At 39.6% G+C, this 12,164-nt stretch overlaps 1 pseudogene; it reads left to right on the top strand.

The window, feature by feature from the left end:
- The window catches only part of LOC117524408, a 36,183-nt pseudogene that overhangs the window by 9,454 nt on the left and 14,565 nt on the right, over positions 1-12,164 (top strand).

Raw genomic sequence — 12,164 nt, forward strand, 5'->3', positions numbered from 1 at the left:
GTGAATTTCTATTTCCCATGATCACGAAGGGAATTGATGGCTTGTAGCTTCTCTGGTTGTCTGCTAGCCTAGCCTTTAGCTTAGCCCCGGCCTTGCAGCCCCTTGGTCTCCTCCTCAACTCTGCTGGGATCGGGTGCTGTATCCCGGCTCATCCCTTTGTTTTCAGAGCCAGTAGTTCCTGTCTTGAATAAGTGAAAAAGCTGGCTCCTGGTAGCGTTGAAAAGTTAAAAATATCCATGGGATTTCTATAAAGCACACAATGTCTTTGTGAGAAGGGCAGAAGGGTATAAAGGACAAGAAAAAGAGCTAAAATAAGAGGAATGAATGAATGAAGTACTACTTTATTTTGTTGTTGCACTTTTTATGCATATTTAATATGCACAAAAAGCAGGTTATTATGAATGACACCAGAAGAAAGGCCTCTTATTGGGCTGCTTTAATGAGATAGAGTGACTTCATAAAAATGGACTGAAGGAGCTACAAGCAGAAGATTAGTAAAGTACAAAAAAATAAATCAATACACATGAAAATTATACGCAGTTAAGTCCAAATACAGTGCGGTGGAAATGTTTTAGACTGAGTGATTGGTTTGATTTTATTCATATAACATATATCACATGACAAAAAACAAAAACAAAAATCTCATTTAAATTACATGTTCCACACATTAACAAACAAACAATATAATTTAACTCTATGATCTTTTACAATCTCTGTTACAGTGTAAAGAGCCCACAGTTAGTTTACACTATGATACACTATTTTCAATGGGACCAAATGACTTTGCTATACTGTTAATTTAACACTATTAAATTTATTGCAAATATTTCCACAGTAATGTATATGGACCAATGTCATTTCAGTGTCATATATAAAGGTTATATTCCCAGCACCTTCTTGCACTCATTTTCCTTTTTATCTCATTTTTCACACACCTGAGATGATGTGTGAAAATAGTGCGGATGAAACGAGTGCACGGTAAATTGCGCCGTGTTAAATTAATGCTGCAGCAGGTGCGTTTGGTACATTCAACCTAGTGTAAATTAACGGGCTGGAGCTGCAATTAATACACCGATGTGCAAAAAACCAACCTTGTGCTTTTCTTCTTTATTCTCTGTGTTTGCACCAATAAGATCATCATCAACATCGTCATCATCATCATCATCATCAACATCATCAGCATCATCATCAACATCATCATCAAGTACAACAGTGTCTTCCTTCCCCTCTTCATTGTCATTGTCATCATAACGTGGATGTGTGAGGTGAGCCCCATGGAGTATAAAGCTACATATATAATCACTAAAACAGCATCTTGCATTCGTGCAGAGATGAAGAGAAATAAATTGAAATATTAATCCACAAATTACATACAGTACTGGTAAAGAAATCCCGAGGCTCCTACTGTTTAATTTAACAATGATACTCTTTTCCGCATGAGAGAAAATTTCAGCAAATGCACATTAGTGATAGAATGTGATACTCTAATAACGTTGCCCTTCATGCTTATTATACTGTATGTCTTCAGAAGCAGCTTGAGGTTTAGAGAAATGAGCTTTTGCAGTAATGAGGTACAGAGGAATGAGCGTGCTGAAGCTTTTCTTCAAAACGTCAGCAGGAAGGTTTCTATGGTGAAAAAGTGCCAACTGTGGTTGGTAGAATAATTCTGTAAAAAATACAGTAAAAATTCATAAATACATTTACAGAACATGTAAATTGTATAGTATAAAGCTGTTGCAGTTTACAAAAAAAATCTATCTATCTATCTATCTATCTATCTATCTATCTATCTATCTATCTATCTATCTATCTATCTATCTATCTATCTATCTATCTATCTATCTATCTATCTATCTATCTATCTATCTATCTATCTATCTATCTATCTATCTACAGTAGTGTTCAGAATAATAGTAGTGCTATGTGACTAAAAAGATTAATCCAGGTTTTGAGGATATTTCTTATTGTTACATGGGAAACAAGGTACCAGTAGATTCAATAGATTCTCACAAATCCAACAAGACCAAGCATTAATGATATGCACACTCTTAAGGCTATGAAATTGGGCTATTAGTAAAAAAAAAGTAGAAAAGGGGGTGTTCACAATAATAGTAGTGTGGCATTCAGTCAGTGAGTTTGTCAATTTTGTGGAACAAACAGGTGTGAATCAGGTGTCCCCTATTTAAGGATGAAGCCAGCACCTGTTGAACATGCTTTTCTCTTTGAAATCCTGAGGAAAATGGGACATTCAAGACACTGTTCAGAAGAACAGCGTAGTTTGATTAAAAAGTTGATTGGAGAGGGGAAAACCACACAGGTGCAAAAAAATTAGAGGCTGCTCATCTACAATGATGTCCAGTGCTTTAAAATGGACAAAAAAAAAAAAAAAAAAACAGAGACGCGTGGAAGAAAACGGAAAACAACCATCAAAATGGATAGAAGAATAACGAGAATGGCAAAGGCTCACCCACTGATCAGCTCCAGGATGATCAAAGACAGTCTGGAGTTACCTGTAAGTGCTGTGACAGTTAGAAGCCGCCTGTGTGAAGCTAATTTATTTGCAAGAATCCCCGCAAAGTCTCTCTGTTAAATAAAAGACATGTGCAGAAGAGGTTACAATTTGCCAAAGAACACATCAACTAGCCTAAAGAGAAATGGAGGAATATTTTGTGGACTGATGACAGTAAAATTGTTCTTTTTGGGTCCAAGGGCCACAGACAGTTTGTGAGACAACCCCCAAACTCTGAATTCAATCAATCAATCAATCAATCAATCAACTTTTTTCTTATATAGCGCCAAATCACAACAAACAGTTGCCCCAAGGCGCTCCATATTGCAAGGCAAGGCCATACAATAACCATGAAAAACCCCAACGGTCAAAACGACCCCCTATGAGCAAGCACTTGGCCACAGTGGGAAGGAAAAACTCCCTTTTAACAGGAAGAAACCTCCAGCAGAACCAGGCTCAGGGAGGGGCAGTCTTCTGCTGAGACTGGTTGGGGCTGAGGGAAAGAACCAGGAAAAAGACATGCCGAGAAGGGGGGCAGAGATCGATCACTAATGATTAAATGCAGAGTGATGCATACGGAGCAAAAAAAGAAAGAAACAGTGCATCATGGGAACCCCCCCACAGTCTACGTCTAAAGCAACATAACCAAGGGATGGTCCAGGGTCACCCGATCCAGCCCTAACTATAAGCCTTAGCGAAAAGGAAAGTTTTAAGCCTAATCTTAAAAGTAGAGAGGGTATCTGTCTCCCTGATCTGAATTGGGAGCTGGTTCCACAGGAGAGGAGCCTGAAAGCTGAAGGCTCTGCCTCCCATTCTACTCTTACAAACCCTAGGAACTACAAGTAAGCCCGCAGTCTGAGAGCGAAGCGCTCTAATGGGGTAATATGGTACTACGAGGTCCCTAAGATAAGATGGGACCTGATTATTCAAAACCTTATAAGTAAGAAGAAGAATTTTAAATTCTATTCTAGAATTAACAGGAAGCCAATGAAGAGAGGCCAACACGGGTGAGATATGCTCTCTCCTGCTAGTCCCCGTCAGTACTCTAGCTGCAGCATTCTGAACCAACTGAAGGCTTTTTAGGGAACTTTTAGGACAACCTGATAATAATGAATTACAATAGTCCAGCCTAGAGGAAATAAATGCATGAATTAGTTTTTCAGCATCACTCTGAGACAAGACCTTTCTGATTTTAGAGATATTGCGTAAATGAAAAAAGGCAGTCCTACATATTTGTTTAATATGCGCTTTGAATGACATATCCTGATCAAAAATAACTCCAAGATTTCTCACAGTATTACCAGAGATCAGGGAAATGCCATCCAGAGTAACGATCTGGTTAGACACCATGCTTCCAAGATTTGTGGGGCCAAGTACAATAACTTCAGTTTTATCTGAGTTTAAAAGCAGGAAATTAGAGGTCATCCATGTCTTTATGTCTGTAAGACAATCCTGCAGTTTAGCTAATTGGTGTGTATCCTCTGGCTTCATGGATAGATAAAGCTGGGTATCATCTGCGTAACAATGAAAATTTAAGCAATACCGTCTAATAATACTGCCCAAGGGAAGCATGTATAAAGTGAATAAAATTGGTCCTAGCACAGAACCTTGTGGAACTCCATAATTAACTTTAGTCTGTGAAGAAGATTCCCCATTTACATGAACAAACTGTAATCTATTAGACAAATATGATTCAAACCACCGCAGCGCAGTGCCTTTAATACCTATGACATGCTCTAATCTCTGTAATAAAATTTTATGGTCAACAGTATCAAAAGCAGCACTGAGGTCCAACAGAACAAGCACAGAGATAAGTCCACTGTCCGAAGCCATAAGAAGATCATTTGTAACCTTCACTAATGCTGTTTCTGTACTATGATGAATTCTAAAACCTGACTGAAACTCTTCAAATAGACCATTCCTCTGCAGGTGATCAGTTAGCTGTTTTACAACTACCCTCTCAAGAATCTTTGAGAGAAAAGGAAGGTTGGAGATTGGCCTATAATTAGCTAAGATAGCTGGGTCAAGTGATGGCTTTTTAAGTAATGGTTTAATTACTGCCACCTTAAAGGCCTGTGGTACATAACCAACTAACAAAGATAGATTGATCATATTTAAGATTGAAGCATTAAATAATGGTAGGACTTCCTTGAGCAGCCTGGCAGGAATGGGGTCTAATAAGCATGTTGATGGTTTGGATGAAGTAACTAATGAAAATAACTCAGACAGAACAATCGGAGAGAAAGAGTCTAACCAAATACCGGCATCACTGAAAGCAGCCAAAGATAACGATACATCTTTGGGATGGTTATGAGTAATTTTTTCTCTAATAGTCAAAATTTTGTTAGCAAAGAAAGTCATGAAGTCATCACTAGTTAAAGTTAATGGAATACTCAGCTCAATAGAGCTCTGACTCTTTGTCAGCCTGGCTACAGTGCTGAAAAGAAACCTGGGGTTGTTCTTATTTTCTTCAATTAGTGATGAGTAGAAAGATGTCCTAGCTTCACGGAGGGCTTTCTTATAGAGCAACAAACTCTTTTTCCAGGCTAAGTGAAGATCTTCTAAATTAGTGAGACGTCATTTCCTCTCCAACTTACGGGTTATCTGCTTTAAGCTACGAGTTTGTGAGTTATACCACGGAGTCAGACACTTCTGATTTAAAGCTCTCTTTTTCAGAGGAGCTACAGCATCCAAAGTTGTCTTCAATGAGGATGTAAAACTATTGACGAGATACTCTAGCTCCCTTACAGAGTTTAGGTAGCTACTCTGCTCTGTATTGGTATATGACATTAGAGAACATAAAGAAGGAATCATATCCTTAAACCTAGTTACAGCGCTTGTAACTAGGAAAAACACCTCTGTTGGAAGCCTTAAGGACAAGTTGGAACATGTCCTGCCTGTTAAACAATTTCTCATATACTCACTCCACTGAAAGCCATCAAAAGCCGCCTGGATTTTACAAATGGTTATCAACACGGAGATGTTTTTCCTGTGCCGCCGCACCGCGCCGGCTGCGTCCCGACGCGCGGATCCGTCCGCACGTCTTTCATTAAAAAAATCTCCTTTAACAGTGGAATATCCGGATAAAATGCTGAAACCGACTTCTTCTGAAACTTCTCTGTTCTCTCACGACGTCCTGGATCAATAGAGCCTGAAATGTGGAGGTTTTAAGCTTGAAACAGGCTGATGATGGCACCTGAGAGCGCTGCGCGACATCTCGCACCGTGGAAAGTCCTTAAAGCGACAGAATCACCTCAAAATCTCTCATCAGCCGTTAAAATTTTCACTGAAAACCAGCTTAATTTTTCGAACCGTGTCCACTTCGATGTGTCTCACAGGTTTAGAAAAAATTTTGATCAAACAATGCGCCAGTCTCTCAGCAACTTCTCAGACAAAGGAATTCCGACGAGGGGCTGGATGACTCCTCCCACAAGGAGTGCTCACAGGCGAATGACGTCACCGACAGGCGTGGAAAAACTCACGCATGCGCACGAGGGTTCAAGCATGTCTGACGTAAAAACATATGAATGAAATCCATATAGTTTTTGAAAAAAATAAAAAGGACCGTTACTTTATTGACAGCCCTCGTATGTTATGTCTGTAAAACCAAGTAGGCTATATACAGTAGTATTTCACACATTTTAATTTATTTATGCCATTTCAAATACAAAAAGTCAATCGGGCTTCTCAGTATAAAAATTTCAAAAATTATCTTTCTTAAACTCCAACTCAAAGCAAATCTCTACAACTTGAGATAAATTAATTAAAATATAAAAGCCAAGATGATGGGTTACGTAAGTAATCGGCCCCTTTGGTATAATACCTGTAAATAATCAGTTTTATTGCCAGTTTTCTTCAGACATGTCAGGGGATGGATACATGAACATTTCCAAGTCACTGAATATGTCTTCAAGTGATTTCCTTTGAGTTTGTGTTTAAGGAAGATAATTTTAGATTTTTTTTTATCTTGAGAAGCCCGATTTACTTTTTCTATTTCAAATGGCAATAAATAAATAAATAAATAAAATAAAATAAAATAAAATAAAATTTGTGAAATACCAAGGGGCCCAATACTCTTGCAAGCCACTGTATCTGGAAAATAAAACAGATTCTGCAGTTCATTAAATGTTCAGACTAACACTATGTGACAGAATGCTGCTTGCTTTCTAAAGAGCATGTCCACAGTTCAAGGCTGCCCATATCCCACTCTCCCTTTGTTATTATTTTATTTATTTATTGCGAATTAAAACAGTTTTACACTGTAAAATTTACAGTATTTTCTGTAAAGGTATTTACAGGTTTTTACACTTAAAAAGCAAAACAAAACAGAATTATTCTGTCAATCACAGATACTAGTTTTTTCTGCAAGATAATGGAATTTTCTGACTTTTTCTTCTTTTTCTATGCACTGTATACAGGCACATAGGCTTGTGCCCATTTGTGTGTGCTCAGTTGCATTTGCTGCATTGCTTCACTGTTTCACCTCAGGGAGCTTTGGTGACTGCTCTCCTCTCACACTCTTTGATGCATCACCTGGAAATATTGGAATTTGCTGCAACATCTGAATAGTAAAGTGTCATGTTTTAGTGCACTCAGCTCTTAAAGAGAATGCAGACAGCAATCTAATTCGTGTAAATCATATTAGGCTCAAAACACACCTATGATTAATTAAGTGACACAATACAGCCATTTTGTGTTCTGTTCCCTACTTTCTACATATATTAGGCGCTGTGTAAATAGTGAGATTAATCAGAACATGTGCCAAATGCATTTTAAATCATGTGCTATATATAGTCAAGATAGGGCCCAATATGTTTGAACAAGTGCACATCTCGTAATCCTCCCATAGGGTTTTTGAGTACCGGTGACCAAGCAGCCAAAGGGAATTATGGCTTGCTGGACCAGATCCAGGCTCTGCGCTGGGTGAAAGAGAACATTGCAGCCTTTGGAGGAGACCCAAATAGAGTCACAGTGTTCGGATCTGGAGCTGGAGCCTCATGTGTTAGCCTTCTCACATTGTCTCACTATTCAGAGGGTAAGTTTTATTCATTTTGCTGGAGTGCACATCTCTAACATGCTGTTTTGCTGCAGGATACATATATCATTTTATGCAGTTATCATCAACCTCGTTTAAATTGAGTTTGCACTATGACACATTATCTTGACTGCAGACTAAATAAGGCATATCAATGACTTCAATATTTCTTTGCTGCACGTGTGCTTGTTCTACATTGGTTGTTTGAAACCACTTAAAAACAAAGTTTCACACATAGAACTGTGGCAACAACCCATGAAATACAACTTCCAGAAAAGAATGTTTGTCATCCAAATTCTACCCCCAGAGCAGACAACCATCACTGGCTTTCTCCTATCAGGGCTTAAGTTGTAATTACATTTAGAAAATATTTTGCTGTCACTGTAATCAGGTCAGATCAGGTCTGGGAACATGTGCTGGTGCTGTGCATCGCCACCATACCACAGAATCTCCGTGGATCCAGGATGGCAGCTACCCAGGTAGACAGTCGGCCCATCTCTAGCTTTTGAAATCATGGACGTCCCCTTCGCCTTCTCCAGCCCCTGGGGTCCTCCACACTGAGACATGTGCATGCTGGATCATACCCGCAGAAATGTACCACATGGCCAAAATGTCATGACTGATGCTCCTCCTTAATTCAAGTGATACTCCTCATCTGAATCTCTTTAAGAGCCTCTCAGTGCCTTTTTTTTGACACAATGTCCTACCCAAGTATCCTCCAAAGACATAGTACGAAAGACAGCTAGTTATTGGTTCAGGTCTCTGGTTAGCGTTCAAGTCTAACAACTATATGGCAAGACAAGAAGCACCAGAATTCTGAAGATGGACCTTCATTTTTCTACTGTAGGTGTTTCTGCAAATGAGTCACTGTAATATTGGACTTCAAACTGCCAGTTTATTGGAGTGGAGGTCAGTGCACGTGTGGCTGTCGTACAATATATACGGATGTTTTGTTTTGAAGCATTATGACAGAACGCTTTAAAATAAGCCCAGGTTGAGTAGAAAACCATTTAGAGAATTTTGTGGACACCTTACTTGGACATCATCAATCCTGCTTAGTGATCTATGATGATCACTGGATGTCATAGTCCTGTGTATCTATGAAGAATCTTTGGGTGCCACATGATGGACTTTATACCCAGTTAATGTATTTTGAAAAGGCACGATTTTTGAACTGGACAGAGCCAACTGGCAGGTTTTTCCTCAGCATGATCCAGCAAGCAGGTGCCTCATTGCTGAGGAACCCACAACTCAACAAGACCATCGGGATACCCACGTATGACCAAGCTCAAGCAGATAGATGCCTACATTTGGGAGATAAGAATGGACTTTATTCTGCTTGGGTTATTGCCAGTAGGGACCCGAGGTGGTTCTGTGAAGTGGTGGGTGCAGCTCCTCGTGCACCCACAGTGGAGCAAGCAATAAGGAAGCCTCAGACACGGCTTGCAGCTCAGATAAATATCTGATGAGCAGGAAGTCATTTGCTGTCTCCAATTGTTTGCAAATTCTGCCTCATTGCAGAAGCCAATTGGACTGTTAAGATTGTGTTTTTTGGTTTTTTTTATAACCTTTTGGAGGCATCTGTAGCGTTATTGATCAATAGGTATTATGCAGTAGTTGAAATGTGTTGGGTTATTACTGGTTTGAAGTGATTTATTTTGTATATACTATATTAGTTTGACAGTATTTGATGGAAGCTGCACTTTATGCTATATTCCACAGCCTCTTATAGGCTTATATTTCCTGTGTTTCTGGAGACAAAGTGATGTTGTGAAATGAAATTACCAGTAAGTTCAGTTGGATCAAAGCATATTTTGGCTCAGGTTTTACTGCATGAAACACAGGGCGCATAACAAAATAGAAAGCAACATTGTTCTCTGACTCTTTAAGAGGTACAATGAATGTATCATTCATATCCGTCATTGTGCATCCCCGTGTGCGCTTTATGCACTCAAAACCGTGTCCATTCGTGTCTGCTTCAGACTTGTTCCACAGGGCCATCATACAGAGCGGAAGTGCGTTGGCCAGTTGGGCTGTCAACTATCAGCCCAGCAAGTACGCGCGGCAGCTCGGAGAGAGGGTTGGATGCGGTATCGACGACAGCACCCAACTGGTCGCCTGCCTTCAAGGCCGGAGTTATCGCGAACTTGTGGAGCAGAACATCACGCCGGCCAAATACCACACAGCGTTTGCCCCTGTCATCGATGGTGACGTTATACCAGATGACCCGCAAATCCTGATGGAGCAGGGGGAGTTTCTCAATTACGATGTGATGTTGGGGGTTAATCAGGGTGAGGGAGTGAAGTTTGTTGAAGGCATTGTGGATTCAGAGGATGGAGTCATGGCTGAGGACTTTGACTTTGCTGTCTCAGACTTTGTGGACAGTTTGTATGGATACCCAGAAGGCCGAGACACACTGAGAGAGAGTATAAGGTGAGCCAATAAGTTTTGCAATGGATTTGTTGAAGGATCACTTCATACTATAGATGCAATTAATCTTAGCTGATTAACTGCCTGACAAGTTTATTGTCAATTTTGTCATCTCCAGATTCATGTATACCGACTGGGCAGATCGCGACAATGCCGAAACCCGGAGAAAGACTTTGGTGGCACTGTTTACAGACCACCAATGGGTGGCACCAGCGATTGCCACAGCCGACCTCCATGCTCAGTATGGCTCACCCACCTACTTCTACTCATTCTACCATCACTGTCATAGTGATGCCACGCCACCATGGGCTGACTCTGCCCATGGTGATGAGGTGAGATGAGATCGCTATGCACAGGCCAGGAAAGTTTTTCATACGGGGCATGACACACTACTGCCATCCAAGCACATGTTTAGACTGGTTGTGTAATTTTGATTTTGTTGTCAAATTTTGCTTGTATGTTGAGTTTACAGTGAAGGATCTTTCATTGGAGTCAAATGACAAAAAAGGAATTTCTTGTCATGTTCAATTAAATATTTAATTGGATCAAATAGTCTCTGAGGTTAATGAGATCTGTATAGTGGAGTAAATGTAGTTAATTTATGATAAGGTGTAACATTGCCGGGTATGGAAATGTGAATCACGCAAATTTGACACCAACAATAACAACATATGACCAGCGGCTCCAGAGATATGTAACAATTTCCATAGACACAAGGGTGCATGATTATGTAGATATTGCCCTAAATGTGGTTCTATTTTTTTTATGTTGTTTGGTTGGGGTATGTGTGTCGGTGATGTCGTCAAACCAATATAGTATTTGCATGTTGTGGTACAAATGATAATTTCAGCTTTTTTGTGTTTTTTGTTCATGAATGCATGAAAAATCTAAAATGTTGTTTATTTTTCTATAGGCACGTAGTGTGTCCTATTTATATGTAAACGTCTATGTACAGTGCATGTTTCGTACATGCATTACACAAGTAAGGTTGTATATAGCGCCTTGAGGAAACTTTGTTGTGGTTTGGCGCTATATAAATGAAAATAAATTGAAAATTGAAATTGAAAATTGAAAAATGGATTTTAGCTTTCATTGACTGAGGGGTTTGGTGGCTGTCTGGGAAAAACATTTAGCTTCATTCTAGTTGATGGTGAGAATTTAATGACTCAAGTATGGACCCATTGCATTCACAATAACGATGAAATAAAACTGGTTTCTGTCATCACTGGGATTAAGTTAGTCTTTTTGAAATTTGAGTTATGGAACCATGTAGTGTAACCCTGCAAGGGAAGACTGCATTGTCCCAATTCACTTGCACCAAATGCGAAATGTTCTTTGTGTATGTGTGTGTATGTGTGTGTGTGTGTAGGTGCCCTATGTGTTTGGTGTGCCCATGGTGGGACCCACTGATCTATTCAATTGTAACTTCTCCAAGAATGATGTGATGCTGAGCGCTGTCGTCATGACTTACTGGACCAACTTTGCCAAGACTGGGTGAGCTGTGATTATTTTATATTATTCAAAGTGGTCATTCTGGGGAAAACTGCTTTTTATAAACCTTGTACAGTTAAACCCTTAAAACTGGAGCATGTCTGGACAGTCCAGTGCTCTATATGTAACATTTGCACCATTGTCTAATTCCTATTTCTTGAAAAAAATGGGAAATCCTATGGATACTAAAGAAAAACTTACCTACTTCACAACAAAATCAGCCCAAGCATGATATTTTGCAGCCATGTAATCTGTATGGAAATCCAAAGTCACTTCTCTGTAAGTGTAGAGAAGGTAGCTCTGTGGGTTAAGAGTTAGACATCTGCTTACCACCCCAGGCCTATGCTTCATGCTACCTGTCTGTTTCGGTGAAAGGAGACTATCAGAGTGTTTGATTGATCTGTCAGTGACCCTGTCATCCCTTGACCTCTGCAACAGGCAAATGGATATAGTGTCCCTTTTGTGCCAACACAGGGATATTTCAATATTTTAAAATCTTTCTAGAGATATTTGTTTTTGCCATGACTGTTGAACCTGAGAATGTCTAAACCTGATACCAACTAATTTAACTGAAAACTTAAATGGTTTTCTGTTGGTTAGTGCAGATTCATTGACTCCTTTTTCATTTGCTCAACTATAATAAGCCTTTACTCCAAAACATACATCATTCTTTTCCTCACAGGGAAAACTCATTTTAAT

The sequence above is a fragment of the Thalassophryne amazonica genome, chromosome 14, assembly GCF_902500255.1.
Source record: "Thalassophryne amazonica chromosome 14, fThaAma1.1, whole genome shotgun sequence".
NCBI lineage: Eukaryota > Metazoa > Chordata > Actinopteri > Batrachoidiformes > Batrachoididae > Thalassophryne > Thalassophryne amazonica.